At 44.2% G+C, this 22,986-nt stretch overlaps 1 protein-coding gene across 11 annotated transcripts in view; it reads right to left on the reverse strand.

The window, feature by feature from the left end:
* Nucleotides 1–22,986, reverse strand: part of pcbp4 (poly(rC) binding protein 4) — a 167,458-nt gene that overhangs the window by 57,294 nt on the left and 87,178 nt on the right. For all 11 annotated transcript variants that reach the window (XR_007030896.1, XM_047332846.1, XM_047332847.1 and 8 more), the window contains one exon: nucleotides 10,535–10,583. The gene's annotated coding sequence lies outside the window, so the exon portion shown is untranslated. The remainder of the gene's footprint in view (nucleotides 1–10,534; nucleotides 10,584–22,986) is intronic.

Raw genomic sequence — 22,986 nt, forward strand, 5'->3', positions numbered from 1 at the left:
TTACCATCAGTCTACCACACTAACAAATATGCCATGAATATTTAATAAAACATGAATAATACAATTTTAAAGTATATATTGTAGTGTTGTACTATGTTTTTATGGGCAGTGCATGTGATTTGCACACTGTAAAGGGTAATGATACAATGCAATGATATATATATATATATGACTTCACTGAAGTAGCATAATATAGAATATATATTATAATAATGATAATGCAACAATAGAAGCATAGCATTGATTAACAAATATTAGAAAACGACAAACATGACAAAATAAAGTGTAAGAAATAATTTTATTCTATTACTAGTCTCAATACACATTAAATATAATCAGAGTAAACCAAATAATTTACAGTGGATTTTTTGATGCATTATTATATATGATATCACCTTTAATAAATCCTTATTTCTATGATTTAGTTTCTTCCTGTTTGTTTGTTTGTTTGTTTGTTTTCCTGCAGTGACCCAGTTTCTCTGTGGTTACGATTAAACGTTCATGTGCACATCCTGTATTCACCTCTTGCACATGCATGCACACCGTATATGAATATACATTCATGTATATGTAAATGCATATGTATGTGCACATGTACAGAGGATTATCAGTCATGCCAGCGGAGTGGAGGATTAAAAGCAGAGCCAGTAGAGGAACGCCTCAGGCTGCTGGTGTCCACATCCACACACACAAACCAGTCCAGAAAAACTAAAACTGCTCCAATTCAACACAGCATCCACGTATTATTTCATAAGTGTCTGTATTTCTTTTATGATTTATGTGAAGTTGTGGTTTTTCAAACAGATGAAGGAGAGAGAGAGACGCAGAAAAAAGAAAATCTCTGAAAAGAAGAACGACGAAGGACGGAGCTGTGACATTTCCGTCGTCTCTCCGGCCGCTGAACGAGGAGACGAGGGCGACAGTCACTCTTTATTCAAATGTCAGTCTCTGCCAAACAGCGAATATTTGAATAACCATAACAGGATATGCATATCACCTGCTGTGGACTCAAACAAACAAGATACGGCAGATGGATTAGACCTTTGGATCACATCTGGTATTGACTCGCACACAATACAACAGCAGGGCTGCTGCAGGAGGAGGAGGAAGAGGAGGAAGAGGAGGAAGAAGAGGAGGAGGAAGAGGAGGAAGAGGAGGAGGAAGAGGAGGAGGACGAGGAAGAGGAGGAGGATGAGGAAGAAGAGGAGGAGGAAGAGGAGGAAGAGGAAGAGGAGGAAGAGGAGGAGGAGGACGGACTTCAATGACTTTCCATCTTGTATCTACTGTAAAGGTCTCAGGAGATTCGTCATCTTTGTTTCAGGCGTCTCATTCGGTGGTTAAATCTCCAAGTATCTGCTACTGTACCGGTTTATCTGCTCATTTTTATTTTTCCTTCCTAAATCTAGATACATTCATTTGAGTTTTTTGTGGAAGAGAAAGATGTTTGTGTGGATTTCACACAAGGCGTCGGTGAAGTGGTCTTCCTGGTCTAAATTCAGGTTTTCTGTTTGGCAAACGTTCCCTTCATGGTCCTCGTGCTTTAATCGAACCCGGCAGCCGAAGATAATTTGGGAGAACGGAGCCAAATCTGCAGGGTCTCAATTAGAGGAGAGGAGACGTTCGTCTCGATTACAGACCAGATTGAGGTTCGTCTCCATTATCTCTTTCTAAATCGGTCGGTTCTCCAGGTTGTGTCCACAACAGGGCCTGTTGTCTGAAGCATGTGAGAGACACGCGGCTCCTCAAGAGTTTTAAATAGATTATATTAGTTTGGTTTTTCTGACTCTCTCACGCACGCACGCACGCACGCACGCACGCACGCACGCACGCACGCACACACCTCTAAGTCTCCGGGTTCGTCTCCGTCCGCCCACGTCTGTTCGGCAAATAACAAAGAGGTCGAGAAAAGGGCAGAGGAGAGTCCGGACGTGAATCCGCCAGACATACACGGGTCTGGTTTTTTTATGGGTCTGCACACGTCTGAAATTAGCCCCCGACTCCTCCTGGTCGGGCTAAGAGCAAAGACTCATCTGTGTGTGTGTGTGTGTGTGTGTGTGTGTGTGTGGCAGTTGAAAAGGGAACACCTGATGTCATACATGACAGAGGCAACAGTCCAGTTCAGGGTGTGATCTCCTCTAACTGCCCCGTCCAATAAATATATTCTCATATTTGTGAAATGCCTCCGGTGCCCCGGGTCTCTCCACGCTATCAAAGTTTTATTTTCTACGGCAAATTCAAAGTAAACGTTTTTTTTTTACTGCAGTTCCCAAATTCACCAGAACTTTTTTCTTTTTGAAGTCTCTTGAAGCCGACCGGACAAATATACCGCACAGTTTTTTCTCTCTCCCACATATAAGAAGTTTGAGAGCGCTTTTTGGTTTTGGCAGCAGGAGCTGGACTCTTCCACCATCAGGTTAAACTTAGAGTCTCTCTGACTCATGTTAACAGTAACTAGTTATTGAGCTAAATAGCAAACGTATAATCTATCCTGCAAAAAAAGATGTTTTGTTTCCTTCCATTGAATTTAGGCCACAGTGTGATTTGTTTCAAATCGGAACCACAGCATATTCCAGATTCTCCTGACGGCCCATTTTTCTGACTGAATTTAAAGTACTGCACATACAGTATATGTTAAACTTTGTAAAAGTTCTAAGTCGGACGTATGTACTGTAGATTTCATGAGGAATGTGAATGGATTCGGTTCAGATCCACCACTGGATGTGCTACAGAAAATCTATAAAAAGGCCAAACTTCAGTATAAAGGGAAACATCGATGCTGACGTGTGAGGAGGAGACGCCACCGTCTCATTTTCCTGCATCAGCTGCTGCTTTTTGATTCAACCTTTCTTCCGAGATCGACTCAGCTGCTGCGTCTCGAGCAAAGTGCTTCACAGATCAGGGACGTGCATCTTTATCAGCGACGACGATGAAGCGCGTCTCGGTGCATTCAAAAATACATGTGAACAAACACAAGTACCGATACGATACGACATGATTTGATAGAACAAAACTGCGCACGCACGCACGCACGCACGCACACGCACACACACACACACACACACACACACGCACACGCACACGCACGCACACGGTGACGTCTTCCTCCAGGAAACCACATTCATTCCCCGCCGCCCATGAAACAGGTCAGCTGTGTAATGCATCGCAGTGGTGAGCGACTGTATTTTCTCTGCTCCTGTGAGGTAACCAGCCGACGCTCGACTGAACACAGGACAAAAAAACCGCAAACATATGATGTTGTTTTCAGTTAGTGGAGCAGAGCGTTTCCTCCTGTGTGACACGAGCCATCGTAACCTTCAGATAAATCCAGCTGCGTAAATGATTTGTTCGTACACCGGCGCACAACAAACTCCATTCTCTCTCCAGTCTTTGGGTTGTGTTGCTTAATCTTCATCTGTCTCCTCCCGCCTCTAATCACCGCCCCCCCCCCCCATCCTGTCTCCCCCCTCGCTGTATGAAAATCAAGCACTCATTCAGACATATTTTCCCTCTCTGCAGCGGGAGAGTTGTTTTCAATCGTCTCCTCAGCTCGAGAGCCACTTCTCTCATCTCTGAGTGCGAGTGGATATTATCCCTCTATTCCACCATCTTTATGAGGCCACTGATCGTCGGCGTATCACAGTGAGGGAGACGCCGAGGGTGGGGCAGATGCAGAGTTAATGGAAGGAGACAAAGCAAACAACCGGAGAAAGGAAAGGAGGGGGGAGAACGGAGAGGGAGGCAGAATGTGAGAGAGGGAGAGTGACGGCAAACACAGGAGAGGAAAAAAAAACCATAAAGATTAACCTACTTTAAAACGAAAACTCCAGCTCTGGAACTAATAGAGAGGAAAAACTGTTTTTGTTAACATCAATTAACATCTCACAGTCATACGCCTTGGTTGCAGTTTACATCCACGTCTGCCCAGACTGAAGTAATTTAATACAAGTTAATTTTGTCATAGTTAACATATGAAACACTTGAGTTATGGCCCAAAAACTAATTTTATGAGATCACAGTGAACTTCGGCTACCAAAATCAAATCTGGTTTGAGCGAAAGTTTGTGCCAAATGTGAGGAAATTCCCAAACAACGTTCATTAAACATTATTAAACATTATCACAGAAAACAAAGTTACATTTCACAGCTTAGTCTTCGATATTTTAACCATCTTACTAACACATCACACAAAACTGAACAAACCTAAAGGACGCAGAATCAGCTGCAAGCACTTCCTGGTTCCAGTTTCATGCATAAGCAGACAACTGGAACTGAATTCATGGAGACGGAAGAAATGTTGTGATTTGTACTGTAAGGAGCATCTTTACCATGTGTTTACAGATTTTCATCAAATATCTCACCAATATTACTTGGGAGGGATCTCCAGATGATAACATTTTTTGAGCGAGCGAGCGAAAGAGAGAGAAAGTGAGCGACAGCAGAGCAAAGAGCTCCGCACACAGCTCTGCAATAAAGCAACAGCACCAGTTCACCTCCTGCAGCGTCTTAACCTGAAATCTTCTGTTCTCATCGTTTTACACTGATGTCGATCACTCCGGAAAGACTTTCAACTCATATTTAAAATGTAAAAAACTGTTTATCCAGCTACAGCAGCCTCAATAGACCCAAAATGCAACGTACCCACGAGATATAAATAGAAGGATTTCATTTCATTTCAAGGGAAAAGCACTGGACAGAAAAAACGACAAGTTATAATCAGGGCGATCCTCTGCAGTTGCACTGAATAGTTAGAAGATGATGGAGGTTGATCAGACAGTAAATTACGTTTCAATTTTTAAAATTATTTTCCTGATATTTAAACAAAATAAACGTCAGTCAGAGGTTCACACGGGTACTGTAGAGATCTTGTTTGCTTTCTTAAAACAACTGGAAGAAAAGAGCGAACAGACGAACATGCAAAGGAAGCAGCTGGCGTGACGGAGGAGAAACATGGCGGAAGAGTGAGAGTTGGGGGGTGGGGGCTTCTGGGGAGTAACAGGCAGGAAGTAATGGACCCTTTATTGCATTAGATGCTCCACAAAACCAGAGCGGTCATTATTATCCAGCTGAGATCCCGACACGACCACTGATAACTGGATGCTTTAACCCGATTGGCTGCACATCCATTAATCACAAGACATTTTAAAACAGCTAATCTCTGTGTTTTATACTCGCTGTCGTGTGTGTGGGGTCTCTGACGGATATTCACTTATGGTTTGTGGGTTTTGAGGTTTCGATATTATTGGCTTCACGTGTGTTTAACGTCCGATTCATTTTACTTTATGCACTCAATCCTTTAGAGAGAAGATCTGACAAAAGTCGACAAGTAAGGTGCAGATCAAGTCCATAAGACATGCAAGTGAAAAGAGAAAAGATTAACCTGAATCGTTAAAGGAATATTCCGCACAATTCAAAACTATCTAATGTCCAGGAAATTTTGCACAAGCAACTTCAATTACAGCCTGATAGAGAATAGAGGGAAGAGTTTTACTGTGCAAACCAGAAATCTGTATTTACCGCAACACAACGCTCTTTATTGCCCGTCAGAAAAATGACAGCACGACGTGACGCAGGCCCCTCATTTATTTGAGTGACACCGCCGCACATTGGGGCGATTACTGTCCACTCAATATTTATCCACGTGACCGCCGTATAGCATGAGATGGAAACGCTTCATAGGCAACTGTAACGTACATGATGACTCGTGTCCCTTCTCGGTCACATTCATACAGTCTTTCTTCTTCTACTCTGCATTGAAGCACCTTTCCTAAGCGCTTAACGAATTCGAACAGCTGTTATCACGGCTGACGATTAAATGCTTCCGGGTCATTCCGCTCAGTTAGTAACCTTCCTATAAGCAAAATTGACAATTCGACCGCAGGGTGTGCAACACGGTGACTGTAGGAACAGAGGTCACAGCGGACGACGAGGGGGCGGGCGCCTTCACGTCCGACGTCTTGATTCATCGGGACGTGAACGGGAGCGATTGTTCCGGTTGCTCCGATGGGTCCTGGGGGCAACTGGGGCCGTTATCAGGCTAATTTGTGGAGGCGAAGCTTTACAGGCTTCAGACATGGGAGCTAATAACAATCTCTTTCCCATATCAGCACATTCCCTTCTGTGGTTGCGATGGTGGAAAACACTCAAAGGACGTGACTCATGCTTAACGTCTGGAGAAGCAACAGCGTCTGGCAGGACGGAGGATAAAGTGTGAACTTGTTTCTCTCAGTATCACTTTCTTTGGGGACTGTTTCCGCTTGACGAACTGAAGACGGAGCGTCGTGCTCAACAGCAGCTACACTCACGAGTCTGATGAAGCTGTTGTGGTGAGAATAACTTCCCAGTTAGCTCCCTGGATGTATGAGTACATGTATGGTTTTATTTGTTTTGGCGTGTCAGTGGGACGCCGGAGCGCTTTTCAGTTTGCTCTGACAACCTGTTTCAACAGACTTCTACTCCTCTCAGTGCTCGAAACCCAAGTGGAACGAGGTGTGGAGAGAGAGAGATCGGAGTGCCAGAGATTACTTGTCAGGCAAATTGCTTGCACATCAGTTCCACACGGTTCAGTTCTCTGGGACTTCCAGGCATCCTCTTTTTCTTCCTTCAACAGAACAGTTGAGTCAGACCGAACGAAACACAAAGAGGAAGGACTATTATGACTGCACTTCTTATCTGCATTGTTTATTCTGTAAACTATAAGTTTTCATATTGGCAAACATGAATGCAGATATTGATATGTCTGTGATTGTTGGACGATTTTTTAACCAATAAATTCAACCAATAAAGTGGTCAAGCTCTACGTAAGTCCTGTGTTTTAGAGTTTTGGGTATCATCAAAGTCATTACAGTTCATCCTCTGAGGACCTTGAACATCTGTAGTACAGTATATCTAATGACATCCAGGAGTTTACACACTGGACCACAAGTGTCGACATCATGGAGGCGCAAGAGGAAAAGTCGGGTTGATTCATCTTCAGGGAACCAAAAATATGTGCACTAACATTTGTGATAATCCATCCATAAATATATTTCAGTCTGGACCAAAGCAGAATACTGACAGATAAGAACTGTCTGCTGCCATGGCAACAGGCATAAAAAGTAAATTTAATATATAAAAGAATATCTTTTTAAAATCATCTCACAAACTATAAAACTATGAAAATGAATTCAATCTCCATGTTTTTCCTTGACTGATAAACAGACACACACACACACACACACACACGCGCACACACACACACATGCAGCACACACTCACACGGTCTCTGCAGGTCACAGGTCACGCGGCGGGGGTGTCGGCAGGAAATGAGCTCATACCTCTTCACTTGACCCCGCGACCCAGACGCCTCCTCACCTGACGTCTCCAAACTAAACCAGAGGAGCGACGGGGAGCAGAGGAATCAAGTGGCAGCAAAGGGTTTTTTAACACAGCGGCTGGGAAACAGCAGCTTTAAAAGTTTCATTTTGTTGCACGACTTATAAAATGCGAAGCTCGACGTCACACAAGCTAATCCCGCCCTGCATGACCCCAATACGCCCTTTAGCTCCAAGTGTGAGGAAGTTTAAGTGGAGCAGAGCAGATTCTGGTTCTGTTGTGTCTCGATCCAGATCGGTTTATTACAACATCTTGAAATATATCGGGGGGAATGATCGACAACAGTTTCGTAAAAAAGTTATTTTCGACGCAGCGATGGCAGCACTTTTTGCAAAATAAAAGTTTCAGCTTTTCGCAAAATAAAAGTTTCAGCTATTTGCAAAATAAAGGTTTCAGCTTCTAAAAAAATAAAGGCCGGATTTCTGCAGCTCAGCGAAAACCGCTGACCCAAATCCATCTGATTCCTGCTCCCACTTCTTCTTTAAACTGTACGAAGACATGCGGCGCTGTTTGAGTTCCTGCGTCTCACACACTAACTGGCAGCTGAGCAGAGAGAGAGACGCGCACACAAGACAGTAAAGTGGATTAAAAGAAAGATTGAGAGAGGGACGGGGAGGCGAAGAGGAGAGATAAGAATGGATAAGGAGGAAGACGCAGAGGGGACAAAGCGGATCGGAGAGGAAACGAAAAACTGACGGCCTGAGTCCAGAGACGGGGGGAAAGAAGTGAAAGAGAAAGAAGAAGAAGAAGAAGAAGAAGAAGAAGAGATCTACAGGAAGGAGAGGACAGACGTAGACATGTTGGTTCATGGGTAGATTATCAAAAAACTGCTCTACATTGGTAAAAAAAAAAAGACGAGACGATTAAAACCCTTTTATAAATAGAACAGGAGAGAGAAACAAGGATAAAAGTCCCAAACGCATTCAAGGAAAAAGAAGCAGTAAAGAGGAAAGAGTCATCCTGAGGAGAAGGTTCCACAGACGTCAACTGCAGGTTCCAAGAAAAGCCAGTGACTCTTTTCTTTTCTTTTAAGAAAACCTACGAGTCTGATTCGTTTTCTGTTATAATGTCGGAGGAAGCCGAGTTCGGGAAGGAACCAGATGTTACACGGTGTTTTAAGACGGAGCTGGACGGAAGCCCGAGCAGAAAAGATAAATCCAACTGAAACACATTTAAAACCATATTCACATTTTCCATTTATCTTCCCTTTTTTTTACTCACCGTAATGACAGTGTGTGTGTGTGTTGGGTCCCAGACTAATTAAAGACCCGTGAGCCGCAGAGTTATAATGCCAGGTTAAAGCAAGAGAAACAACACACACTCACACATACACGTATACACACACACACGCGCGCACACACACACACGCACACACACTTTATATGGTATTCAACCCTTCAATCCCCTTTTCTCAGAGTCAGTAAATCAAATCATGTCGTCACTTTGGGAAACTATAAACTCAGTAGAGCTTAAACCTCCACCAAGGCCCAACAGTCTCTTCATTCAAATCCACTACGGATCCAGAGTTTTATCTGGATCCACACCAAATCTCACACACTCATAGATATCAGTCCACCAAATATCTCAAAGAATCATTCCCAGTGAAAATGATTAACATTATTCCATCTCACTATGTTAAAGAAAGAGATTGTTTAACAATTCCTGGATCCCCTTTGTCCAGATCCACACCAACATCTAATGGATTCTTTCCATCCTTCCACCAAGTTAACTGGAAATCTGTTCAATGTCTTTTGCATTAAAAAAAACCAAAAACCAACAAAAACCCAACAAATGGCCAAACACTGGTGCGTGTTTCTAACCTGCTGTTTTTGTGGACAGAAAACCTGAATGGACAAAAACTCCTACTCTTGTTAAACCTCACTCTCCAGGGAAAAATGTCTGCAGATCGGACAAACACAGAGGTTCGCACACAGTCGGAGGGTTTGATTCCACCGAACCTGTCCAAGGTGTAACCTCGGGTGTTTGCCCGTCATCGGTCCGAGCAGAGTAAAGACAGATGCGAGACATTTTCAAGAAACACACCTCAGTTTCCTTCATGTTCAGCGTAAAAGTCCTAAGGAGGAGGCGGGAAACGAGTCGACTGAAGTTTGGCTTCAGCAAAGACTTTCAGGAACGTCGGCAGCGGATTTGTGTTTGAGAATCATCTACATTTTAAGTTTATGAAAGCATTACTCAGCGACGGCTGCGTTTCTCCCCTGCAGGTTTAGACATCCTCACTGCGAGACCCACACAAACACACTCACGCCAGAGCCTCATGATTTCCTCATGAGTGAAGTCGCGTCATAAAACATCTCGGAAAAAAAAACAAAACCTCAAGGCCAATTTCGCCGCTTGTTTTTCCGAGGCTGCTGTGAGTTAAGTGAGGAGACGTGGAGTCTGACGGTAATGACGGGGTGTGTAGCCGCGCGTTAGCTCCTCCACGGGGCTGCACAGTTAATCATGTGCGATTGTTCATTCGCCTCATTTTCCACAACTTGGCCGAAGCTGAATTATGTATTTCCTGTGGAGCAGCCGCTGGTGTTTAACGTACACACGGCGGCGTGGGAGAGAGATGAATGTAAAAGTTCGATAATAATAACACCCACGTTTCCGAGTATGGAGCTTGTGATTAATCATCAGTCACATTGGAGGAAAACGGCAGGAGAATTAAAACTCTGTGTTGAAAATACTCTGTGCTGGTAAAAGAGAGCATTGCATATATGTATTTATGTAATATACCTAATATATATACTGTATGTATCATAGACTGTATATAAAAATGGACGACACCTCTCCACTTCCTCCCTTTGTACAAAAATGAAGCTATGATATCTCAGCCGCCAGCTTGTCTGGTGACGTCATTTGCAGTCAGAGTCTGCGCAGTAATGATCGTGGAGTGGGGACGAGGTATCGAGGTCCCGCCCATACACTTGTTCGGCCAATCACGAGTCAGTGTCAGTTGTCAATCATAATGTTTCAGCTTGTTTTTATAGCTTCAAATAACTAATTAAAAAACCAAACTGATCAGAAACATGAACACTTGAACTAACTAAAATGACAGAAACCATCTTTGGTTTTCTTGTTTGGTCCCTGTCCCATCTGCTAACATAGAAGGGGCGGGGTTTATGACATGTTCTAAGGTTCATAGTATCAGAAGATTTTACCTGATTTGTCAGATCTGCGGGCGCGGCGACATCACTGGAACAGGAAGTCCTGTAAGGCAGGAAAACACGAGCGGTCAGAAAAACAAACAGAACCAGGATAAGGGAAAAAATGGCTAACGACAGAATTAACTGACGGCAACAAAAAGTCGACGTGATGCATCAGCTGTTTCAGACGTCAACTCAGACACCACTAGTCCATCTATCAGCAGAGGAAAACTGTCACAATAGTTATGGATGTTTTGACGGGAAACCGACGCAAGAAACCGACGTAGTGAGAGAGAGCGAGAGAGCAAGTGAGAGAGAGCTTAACAGCGGAGCCGAGCGCTGCACACAGCTCTACAATGTAGCAACAAAGCAAAATACAAAATCAGAGCTCTTTTATGCTATCATGAGATGTGCTAAATGTTTCAGATCATGATGAAACTGTGGCGAGACTAATTAGACCACAGCATCCCACCACGGTCCATGTAGTTAATGGGAAACAGTGGGCAGTCGCCAAAGTTTTTTCAGACTTTACTGGTGATTCTATTCTTGTAGTTTTTATTTTTCCAGTGACCATTTAAAAAAAGTGTTATGTCACTGTCCACATTCGTGCAGCTACATCCTTGTTATCCTGCAACAACTGCCTGAGGGCGTGTCCAAGATGGCTGCCCAGTGCCCAGACGTGCCCTCAAGGTCTGTCTGTCCGTCTTCTTGATTTTCCCAACAAGTGCTTTTTTCTTACAGTCGACACTGCACGTTGCTCGGCAACGCACCAACGAGGTGGGAGGTCGATCGGACTCGGACCCGACTGAACCCTCCGCCCTAGTCTGACTATCTGAGCTCGTGTCTGACATTTTAATTTGTGTTTTCATCCCAGCTCTGCATTTACGGCCAATTCAGTAATAAATTATTCTGTGAGTCCAATGAGCCAAAGCTGTGACCAAACCCCCCCCACACACACACACTTGTATATCACAGTCTTAATCTAAAACACATATTTGTCGATGTGAAGCAAAGTTGTTTGACTCTTCTCTTTATTATTCTTCTGCGTAAGTAGACTCTGTTCATCTGAACCGGCGGACTGTGAAAACATAAAGATCACTGATTTTAGAAAACCGACTGTGAGACCGTGAGAGCGGTCGGAGCGGTCGGAGCGTTAGCTTGTTAGCCGCTCCTCGCGACTTCCTTTGATTCACCTCGAGAGGCGCAAACGATAGGTCTGCTTCAGAAGTGGTCTGCCCTCCTCGTCCTCCTCTTCCTCAAAAAAAGAGAAACACTTCACACATCTCAAGCACATCAAACATTTTGAAGCGATCGCACCAATATATTTATATATTTTGCGCCCAGAGGGAGGTCGAGCTGTGAGAGTGTGAATTTAAAAAGCTTGGCTCGGATTCCTGTGGAAGGAAAGATGAAAACTAATGTTTGGACCAAGGGTCTTTTTTTCTTTCTTTCTTTCTTTCTCACACTGAGCGAAGAGGAGGGCGGCATAAGGATTTTAAATATGTGCAATATTGGTGGTTTATGTATTCATTCATCTTTTCCCTCATTAAATCCCACAGAGAGAAAGAGTGTGTGTGTGTGTCTACATATATTTCATAAATGTGTATTTACAGACAGACAGATACTGCAGATAGATATAAATACATACATACTGTACATACTTGTGATATTCACAGACGAACGTCAGCGAAGAAATATTCACATGGAACTTAGGTCTGTCCGTCTGACATGCTTGAGTGTGTGTGTGTGTGTGTCCGTGTGTGTGTGTGTGTGTGTGTGTCAGCTGTACGAGAGCAGCCTCAGGCGGGGCACGTGTCTGATGTTCAGAGGACACTCAGCTGTTTGTCACGGGACAACTGCAGAGAGAGAGAGAGAGAGACGACTAGACCGAAAGACGACAGTGGTGAACCCACAGGGTAGACAGACAGGAATTCTACTGTACGATCTCAGTGTGTGTGTGTGTGTGTGTGTGTGTGTGTGTGTGTGTGTGTGTGTGTGTGCCCTCTGCCCTCTCCCAGATGTCTGACTTGAGTTCATGTGTGTGTGAGCGTCTCCCCTCAGAGCTATAATGAGTCTTGGGGGAGTCCGAGGCTTCTGTCTGTCTCACTAACCGACATTACACACGCACACGCACACGCACACACTAGTAATGTACTTGTACACTTCGGTGTCAGAGAGCAGGGCCCCATTAGAGGAGAATGGAGAGAGACTCATTAGGTAGAAAGAAACGTTCAATGTTCACTTAACTGTAATATGAGAGTGAGAGAGAGAGAGAGAGAGAGATGCACTTTGTCTCTAGATAGACATCGAGCGTTCTAAAGGATCGATGGATGTGTTGGACATATGAGCATTATGACACACACACACACACACACCCACACAGGAGAAAAGTATGAAAAATATAATCTGCCACTAGATTTGACCCCAGCTTACGTCACTCGTCAGTAGCAAACTGTCTCAGGTGGATACTGGAAAATTAGACATCTGATCTTGTATTATTATAATAATCCACCTTTAGTGACGCAGCCTCATCAGATCGGTCGTTTAGACTGTTTTCTTGTTTCCATCTTCACATTAAATCTGTTCATTTTTCTGGAAACTTTACAGAGCCAAAAAATAAATGTTGTCAAAGAAAAATTATTCAAAATACATTTCGAGTTTATCAAGGTCGTAGAGAGAAATAAATATAAAACAAATCTAAGTACTCAACTATTTGTAGTTGCAGGGGTCATCTGTGCAAAAATATTAAACCAAATATTGTTTGAATATATAAAAAATAAATGAGTAAAAATATGTACTTCTTTTTCAAGATCTATACAAAAGAATCCACGTGTCTGAGGAGAAAAAATAAATTTCGGGGTGGAATGTTTCAAATCCCTCTTGGTTTTTCTCAGGAAATCATCATCATCATCATCACAATAATAATGACTATGTTTACACGACACTTTCAAGGTTAACGAGGCCGGAAAAAAGGAAGGAACAATCTGATTAATGAGCTCAAATTAAAAAGGAAGATTCACGCTGCTGGCAGCAACTAGGAAATATTTGGACTCAGCAGCACAACAAAGGAACGGAGCTGCTCCTGCAGAACCAGAGAGACAATCATGTGTCAGCTGAAGAAGTTCATAGTTTCAGACGTCAGCTGCTTCTGAAGAAGAGTCACTAAAGACTAAGCAGAGAGATATGGATTTTATTAAATACAGTGAAAGAGTTGAGATGATGAGAGAGAAACCTCAGCACGTCCACTCGGGGAGCAGAAGGCCTGAAGCCCCGACCGCAAATAAAGATGGACGACAATGACGGCTCTCAAAAGTGAAGCCAAATCATCGTGATCGCCCCCTGGTGGCTGGCTGCAGTATAGGGTCATAAACCCCGGCAAAGATGAGAGAGACAAATCACAGAGGCAATGCAAACAATACGTGAGGTGCTTCAAAGCATCGCTTTGACACACACACACACACACACACACACACACACACACACACACACACACACACACAGTCCCATAAGGATCAGAAGGTCAATGATGAAATGCATGGGAATTTGCATGTGCATAATCGAGACAGCAGGTGTGTAAAAGTTTATAGACACAGCTATATGTGTGTGTGTGTGTGTGAGAGAGAGAGCATGACTGTGTGTGTGTGTGTGTGTGTGTGAGAGAGAGCATGACTGTGTGTGTGTTTGTGTTAATTCTGTAGTTGTTCCATTTGTTGGAGACAAAGTTGGTTCCTTAAAGATGAAGCAGAGTGGACTTTAGAGACGGTGTTTAAAAAGTCATCAGTGTTAAACCACTGTAGTTACTGTACAGGCTCTTGTATAATTTTGTTTTCATTTAAACACGACCTTGTTCCCGTCCATCGATCTCATCCGGAGTCAGACTGCCTCACATCACTGTGAGTCTCAGTCCATCATCAGGAACGAAATCTCCGTGGCGATCGACGCCACTTGTGCCTCATCGTCTCAGTGGTTCTCTCGTCTGTTCCCATCGTCTTCCTCATTCAGAATTAATGTTATATTCAGTCAGACGAACAGCAGACTCCGGGTCTCTGCTCAGATCGATAACTCTAAAAGCCTCGTCTCTCCCTCCCTCTCTCTCTCTCTCCCTCTCAAACTCATCATGCCTCTTTGTCTCTCCATCGCGATGATGTCACCGTAAGTTAATATTCATGGACAAACAAACAAACGTATCATTTTCATCACAGACAGCACCGACGACTTCTTCACAACTTGCATGCCTCTGTCATTTTATTTCCTCTGATGTCTTTGCATATAGATAAACTGATATAACCTGAGATGTATGGAGCCACTTTGCAGTATGCAGCCAAAATATGTTGTTGCTTTTTTAAACCTCCTCGGTTACACGTAGTGTTGGTTTGAATGAATGTGAACACACGTGTGTGTGTGTGTGTGTGTGTGTGTGTGTGTCCGCTGCAGTCGTATCACGTGAATAAATCATCAGGTCACTCTTCTCTTAATGCAGTTTCAGCTTCAGCTTTTAGTTGCGACTTCCAGCGGGTTTTATTTTTATACTCGTCACACATCCTCTCTGCCTTCCTCCTCCTCCTCCTCCTCCCTCCATCACTTCTTCTTTCCTCTGTCCGACTGCGTCTTACTCATTATTAAATTTTTTGTCACTTCCTCCAGACTCGTCGTTCAATGTCCCTAACTGCTCAGTTGGTGACGGACACCGACGCCGCTATCTATCTATCGATTCTACTCATGTGTCCAGGATCTATATCGATTCTACTCATGTGTCCAGAATCTATATCGATTCTACTCATGTGTCCAGAATCTATATCGATTCTACTCATGTGTCCAGAATCTATATCGATTCTACTCATGTGTCCAGAATCTATATCGATTCTACTCATGTGTCCACAATCTATATCGATTCTACTCATGTGTCCAGAATCTATATCGATTCTACTCATGTGTCCAGAATCTATATCGATTCTACTCATGTGTCCAGAATCTATATCGATTCTACTCATGTGTCCACAATCTATATCGATTCTACTCATGTGTCCACAATCTATATCGATTCCCGCTGTCGATTCTCGATCAGTTTTCTGTGTGGAGTAGATCTAGTAGATCTACACAGGTTTTCTGTTTCATCACGTCAGAGACTGAACACGGTGTAGAAACTGAGTTAATGTTAATGTTAAAGTTAATATTAATATTAATCTAATGCTGTTATTACAGTGGTTATCAACCCTCCGGCGACACGATCTGAGAGATTCAGATATACGTGACGTTCCTGGAATCAAAGGCCCTGTAGCGTGAAGAGACATTTCAGCCTGTTGCTTCTGTTTTCCAGTCTTTTTCAAACGACAGCTCGCACCGTCGTCTTCTCAATTCATAAATCGGAGCCACACTTTGAACCGTCTCTTCCCCTTTTCCAGCAGCGAAGATGCACGAGTTTGATGCCACTGCGTCAATAAAAGGAATCAGTAAGGAGGGAGAACGATCACGATGGTTGGGACCGTCGTCTTTCGCTAGCGGGTCAGAGTGAGACCTCGTGGCTTCAGATTTGATCAAAGAGGAATGTGTTGGTTTGGCTTCTCTGAAGCACATGACCAGTCGGCCCGTCGTCTACACAACTACACAACATACCAGTACACAAACCACCGAGATCACAGGACTGTTTCTAATTATGCATCATAAAGCTTATTCCATGAAGTCGTCTGAAGGACACGGTCAAATCTGGCAGTTATTTTCCTCGTTCAACTTTTCACCTACAGAGGGATATTGTTCAACTGACTGTTACTGTACAGGATACCGTCAGACACTTGTCTTACAGTCTCGTTAGCCCCTAGTTACTTGTCTGGTACCGGTCAGTTATGAATCTAAAACATGACGGACAAGTGTGCGAAGCTTTTGCACAAAATATGGCGCTCAGACGAGTGACTTGTCGCTCAGTCTGTTCGCTGGCGTTATGTACGGACATCTTCACGTCGTCCAGTGAGGAATCAATATTACTGCAAAATACACATTCAAACAGCTCAGGTTGTGCTGAAAAAGATGATATTAGTAACTTGCTTGTGTCTTACAAAACTGAATTCATACAGTTCTTCAAAAAGTAAAGAGACTGGAGGCTTCAGAAGAAACCTGCCCGAGACCCCGGAGGGTCAAACGACTGCTCAGGTCCGAAAACTCTGGAAACATGAAACTAAAAAAGAAGAAGATGTAGAATGTGGAAACGTACAGAGAAAAAAATGTGAAATAATATTTGAAACGAGGATCTACGGAGAGGAGAAATCTCCCTGTGGCCGCGTCTGCAGCAGCAGAGTGACAGTGAGGAGGATTCGAGGAGGACGAGATCACGTTTCATGATCAGAAGCAGGGGAGTCTGCACACACACACACACACACACACACACAGTAGAAAATGACATGTCAGATCTAATAATTCAGTCGGAGGTGAGAGTGCTGATGACAATTTAATGGCTGGTTTGAGTTTTACAGTTTAATAAGCACTTGAACGTGTCCTTCAATTAGACAACTGCAACTGCCAATTCATCCATTGTCGCTGGTTGAAATCACAGCGTGTGTGTGTGTGTGTGTGAGTGTGTTTGTGTTTGACAAATGTTGTGGCAGGGCGTGTTTAAAGGATAAGTTGACATCTATTCATGCCACAGAAACAGTCTTTCGCTTGCTGCAGTCATCAACAGACGACGCTTCTCTTTTTATTCACCTTCTGAAACATGAATGTTTTTCTGCTTCACGTGTTCTTCAGCGACAGTCAACGGCAGAATCATTTGGGGGTTTTGAGATATAAAATAAGGGCTGCCCCCCCCCCGGAAGTTGACGATTCGCAGACCGAGGCAGAGTCGACCTAGATTCTTCAAGTCGAGCATTCATGTTTTTTGTGTTTTTCTTCAGTCAGTCACTCCATGTTTTGAGCGTTGCAGTGAAGGTAACCTGATGCATACGATGCAGAACTCCCGCGGGGAAACTGACTAATTAAGGAACCAGCAATTGAGAGAAAAGGGTGGAAAAAAATGTACAATTAATTAATTGATTTTCAGCCCTGTTTTTATTTTCTCTTTTTCCTGTTTTCTAACTTTAGCCAAAAGGTGATTTCTAATTCCAAGTGTTTCAATTTGACTTTTGATGATGATATTTAAAGTTGTTCAACAAATAGATTTGTAACGATAAATGTTAATCACTGTGTGACCAGACTTTCTTTCTTAATCTTCCAAAAGAAAATGTCTGAAGCTTTTGCCGGCGAGTGAATCGCACGGAAATGAACTTCGGCAGACCGGCAGGATGAACTTCCTCCTCCCTTTCCCCCACTCGGAATAGATGAACGTGAACTCAGACCCACTCTGGATAATATAGTTGGTGTTCCATCCGTCTTCAGACAGATTCAGTTCACGAGGTCACGTGTTCACGCGCAGGCGAGAAGAACGAATGAACGCGCGCTCGCCGTCGACTTGATTGTCAGTCGTGTCTTTGACCTCGCGTGTTGGGGTGAAGGTCGGCGGCGTGGCCCCTCCCCGACCCCCCCCCCCAGTCCATCCCAGGTGTTATATTACTCCCACCGGCCCCCGCATCCGCCTGTCAACTCCCATCATGCACCTCACCACCCGCATCTTTTTCTCTATGCGTCCCTCCTCTCACCTCCCTTTCCCATTACCACCTCCTCCATACCTCCACCCTGTTTCTACCCGTCCAGCTCTTCAATCCATTTGGCTCTGTTATATGACCCGACTATCGGTTCTCCGTGTCCTTCCTCAATCACTCCATCCCCTCTGGTGGGTCACATGATCCTCCTCTGCCTCCACTCCTCTGTCTCCATACAGTAATGATTCAGAGAACTCGAGACCACCCCAGAGAGAGAGAGAGAGAGACTGAGATGGGACTCGGGGAGGAGAGGAGGATGGACGGATCAATACCTTTTAACGGGAAGGTGCTTTCAGTTCAGGTCATAGATCTGTGACACACACACACACACACACACACACACACACACACACACCACTATCCTTGTAGGGACATGGCACTGAGTTCCATTCATTGCGGACAGTCTTACCCAAACCATACCCAGTTCCTGACCTCAGCCCCCTGACCTCACCCGGGACCAGAGGAATCACGTTTCCCCCTTCAGGACCTGGTTTCTGTCCCAAACAAGGGACAAGGTTTGTACCAGAAAAAGACAAAGCTCCTAAAGAGGCAACAACCACGGGCACATAGAAACACACACACACACACACACACACACACACACACACACACACACACACACACACACACACACACACACACACACACACACACACACACACACACACACACACACACACACACACACACACACACACACACACACACACACACACACACACACACACACACACACACACACACACACACAGAGCGTAGTCCTCCTGGGAATTCACGCAGCCTTGTTTCTGCCCACTTGTATGGAAATGTATTCTTTCCCCAGACCTCCAAATTCCCTGACTGTTCAGTTTGCTTTGCTCACACGAACCTCCGAACAAAGGCAGCCCGACCTTCACATATTCCACCGGACCTCATTTTCTTCTCCTCTCTTTTTCTCTTTGAATGTCAGAGACGCTGCTGTATCCAAACGCCCGGCGTCGCCTGCCAGCGTTGACGTCCTTGTGTCGTCTCCGCGGAAGATTGTCAAGATGGTTTACGGGTTAACTGGAGTAAAACCTCTCAGTTCAATCAGCGTCGAAGATCATTTCGGTGCAAAGAACAAAGTACAAAACATCCCGGTGATATTTCACCAGAGAAGAAGCCAGAACAAGCGCGATGTCAACATTTCAGCTCGGGGACTTCATGTGTCCATATCGGTCAAACTCGTCATAAAGAACAAATCCAACGTCCCCGGGACTCGGAACTGAAATCTCCCATCGTTCATTTGAACCCATGAACGTCACACGACCACTCATTTCGAACCGGCCACACGTCCTGACATCACGTGACTCCACCGCACAAGGTCTGTAGCTCAGCAGGGTTCGTTCTTTTTCAATGCCGCCATTTTCTGTTGAATTCTGTGAGCTGAGCTCATTTGTTCTGATTGAAAGTCGTCTCTGTGGTGAAGACGCGACTCACCGCAGGACTGTACTGTACATGCGTCTGTTAGGAATCGGAACCCCCCCCCCCCCCGTCTCTTTTCTTTCGACATCTCATTTTTAAAGAGCAGCTCCTGCAGCGTGTACTTTGTCTCCCCGTGTCCCGTCAGCTCTTGTTCGCCACGCTCCGTTGTTTTTCTGCAGAGTCGTGCAATTACAGTACGTAAGTTGAGACCGAAATCAACAGAGGGGCAAATTGTTCCGAGCAGTTCTGTGCATAATGTCAGACTCTCGCGAAAAAAATCCCCGTCACCGGAATTTGATCCCAACACAGATTCACTGATCCACTTCTTCTCAGGTCCGACAGGGATCTGGATTTCTGTCGATACCGGAGCTCTTTCCTCTTGACTTATTGTTTTTGTTGTTGTTGTTGTTGTTGTGTGAACCAAAAAACACAGCAATTTTTATTTAAAGAGCAAAAAAATACTATAAAAAACTAATCTCAACTCTGTAAAATTGGATTGACATACAAACAGGTGTGGGAGTGTAAGTTTCCATGGAAACTGTTTAAATGCATAATAAATGAAAAGTACCAGAGGGGCCATTTCATCATGACGTCATTCTGACGTCGTGTTGACAAATGTTTAGTTTATCTGTACATCGTGTCTCTAATATTATTGGTTGCAAAAGTTAATGCATTACTACACTATATGACATAATTTTCTGACTTCATAGTCATGTCATGACGATGTTAGTCAGAAAATATCTGTCCATTCATGAGTTCCAACATCATATGAGAACAAGGGACGACTTAGTATCTCTGTGAAAACAGGTCAAAAACGAATTAATTGATTTGTTTCACAACATTTCTTTGCTCTGGGATTAAAAATTGTTTTGTCACAAATTTAAAGTTATTAAAAATGAAGGCGAATGAAGCAACGATACGCGAGATGCAACGAGACAGATCTGCAATCGAGCTACGAATTGATTTAATATTTAAAAAAATAATAAAAAATAGGAGCTCACAGAAGAAAAAAAAATGCATCTTACAAAATATAAACTCGGTGCAGGAAACGGACACTGTCACAGAGGCGCTGCTCTTTCCTTCTTTCTTTCTTTCTTCTTATTAGTCATGTTTTGTCTCCGCAGGCAGCAGGACACACTAACTGTCACTGACAAGCTGCTTCTTTTATTCCCCCGCTGTCTGTCAGATTCACGGATTCCTATTCAAAACAAGACGCGACCAACAAAAGGCCCGTCAGGTTGAAATCTTGAAATTCTTACGCGGGGACGGGAGGAGGTCCGTCGCGTGGGAGTCCGGAGTTTGTCCCCGGTGAGTAAACAGGGTCGAAAAAAACCTCGGCGGCGTCTGCTCAACCTCAGAGAGCGTTTCTCATCGCTCGGACATTCTCATGCAGGAGATGAGGCACGTAGACAAACACGGTGTGATGGGAGATTTATTTAAAATGAACATCACCCCCCCTTACACACACACACACACACATCTCATCTATTCCTGACACGGATCTAAATCTGCGGATCACACAAACACACACTCATCACACCACATCTGTATTTTCCCAATTTCCTCCGTGAGCTTTTCAAAAATCCTTATTTATTATAAGTGAGCAGTAATCAAACGAGCCCCCCGTGCCCCCGTCCTCCAGCCCCGCCCCCCTGACCGGGGCCACGAGCATCGTATACCGAGTGAGGACGACGAGGCTTTCGCGTTGAATACAAATCCGTGACGGCGGCGGCGGCGGCGGCGAGGCATCCGGGGAGGAGCGTTGAAGCGGAGTCGGCGTCTCGCCCGGCGTGATCTGAACTTTAATCCCAGAGACACTGTAGAGACACGACCTGAGCGCCTGTCTGTCTGTCAGCGTGATTGACGGCCGGGTCGACCACTGGGCGCGGAGGAGCGTGTGCCTCCATGCACATTTCTGCTTCCCTTGTCCTTCTCATCACAAATCTCTCGGACGTAGCACAGAGAGAGAAGAAAAAAAGAAAGAAACCTGAAGAGAAGAATCGGCTCACAATACTGAGCATTTCATCCACCGGGAGCTCCGACGGCAACCGCCTCTGAGCAGCGCTATGACAAGTATCACGGTCGAACATATGAAGCCCGTGAGCTCCATTTATTGATATGAAATGACTCAAATTTAAGCTTAAAGACTGCGACGTTACGTGAAACGCTGAGACGTCTCACTCGGTTGGATTTCTAGGGGCTACACAAACGCTCACAGTTCAACTAGTTAAAACTGCTACGACAAACCAGCGTCACTCTGCAGCAGTTAAAGATGAGAAGCGGAATCTGATGCTAACGAAGATCGCTAACGATTATTAGCATCAGAGTAAACCTGTAGCCTACAACCCCCCGACGTCATCCAACATGATACTTGATTTATTTATCTGAAACAAAGGTAAGTGATGGACGCTCGTTAGCGAAAAATGAAACGACTGCATTCAAATTCCATCAATATTTTTTTTTTTTTCAAATCATTCAGCAGCGTCAATGAACTAAACTCGTCTTCCTCCTCTTTGTTTTTAAAAATGGAAGCCGGAGCCGATCTGAGACTTTAATCCTGTTTACGACTCTGCATCGTATTCATCATCGTGGCAGATCATCCATCTTGCGTCGACATTTAATTTAACTAACGTCATTGGGGGCCGTGCTTACATTAAAATATTTACAGTGCGTATGCTAATAACCTTCAAGCCGGGCGGCCCGCTCGTTTGCTTTATGCTCATCGTGACATCACGCGGCGGATGAGGCATTAGCGGAGCAGATGAGTCACTGTCCCGCGTCGCCGCCGTGACTCATCAGTTGTAATCCTGCTCCATATTTGTCTTCCCCTCAGCTCACATCGGACCTGGATTGGATGATGTTTGCACGTTTCCCGCGGCATCCTTTTTACTGTGTGTGACTGAACAAAAGGCTGGAACATCAGTTTACTGAGGTGAAGTGTTTTTTTATTCCGATTCTCAGACAAACCATTTTCTAACCGACAGTGAGACGAGTGTTCGGGGCTCAGACTGTAAATAAAGATGGACGACATGTCAGCTCCCAAAAGCGAAGCCAAATCATCTGGATCACCCCCTGGTGGCTGGCTGCAGTATATAGGCCATAAGCCCCGCCCCCTCCACGTTGGCATATGGGACATGGACCGAATTAAATCAACGTAGACGTTAAATAAATGTTTCAACAAACAAAAGTGCAAGATGCCGGCTCCTGCATCGGAGATATTTCAACTAATGATTTATTTTACAACGGGAGGAAGTGGAGACGCGTCGTCCATCTTTATATACAGTCACTGATCGTCTTTATTTGAAAAAAAAAAAAAAAGCATTTCAGACAGATGCACTGAAGTTTTTGCTCATATCAGTTACTGACGTTAGACGAAAGGAAAAAACTTTCCACGTTGTA

This window comes from Scophthalmus maximus, chromosome 6 (genome assembly GCF_022379125.1).
Source record: "Scophthalmus maximus strain ysfricsl-2021 chromosome 6, ASM2237912v1, whole genome shotgun sequence".
In the NCBI taxonomy this organism is placed as follows: Eukaryota; Metazoa; Chordata; class Actinopteri; order Pleuronectiformes; family Scophthalmidae; genus Scophthalmus; species Scophthalmus maximus.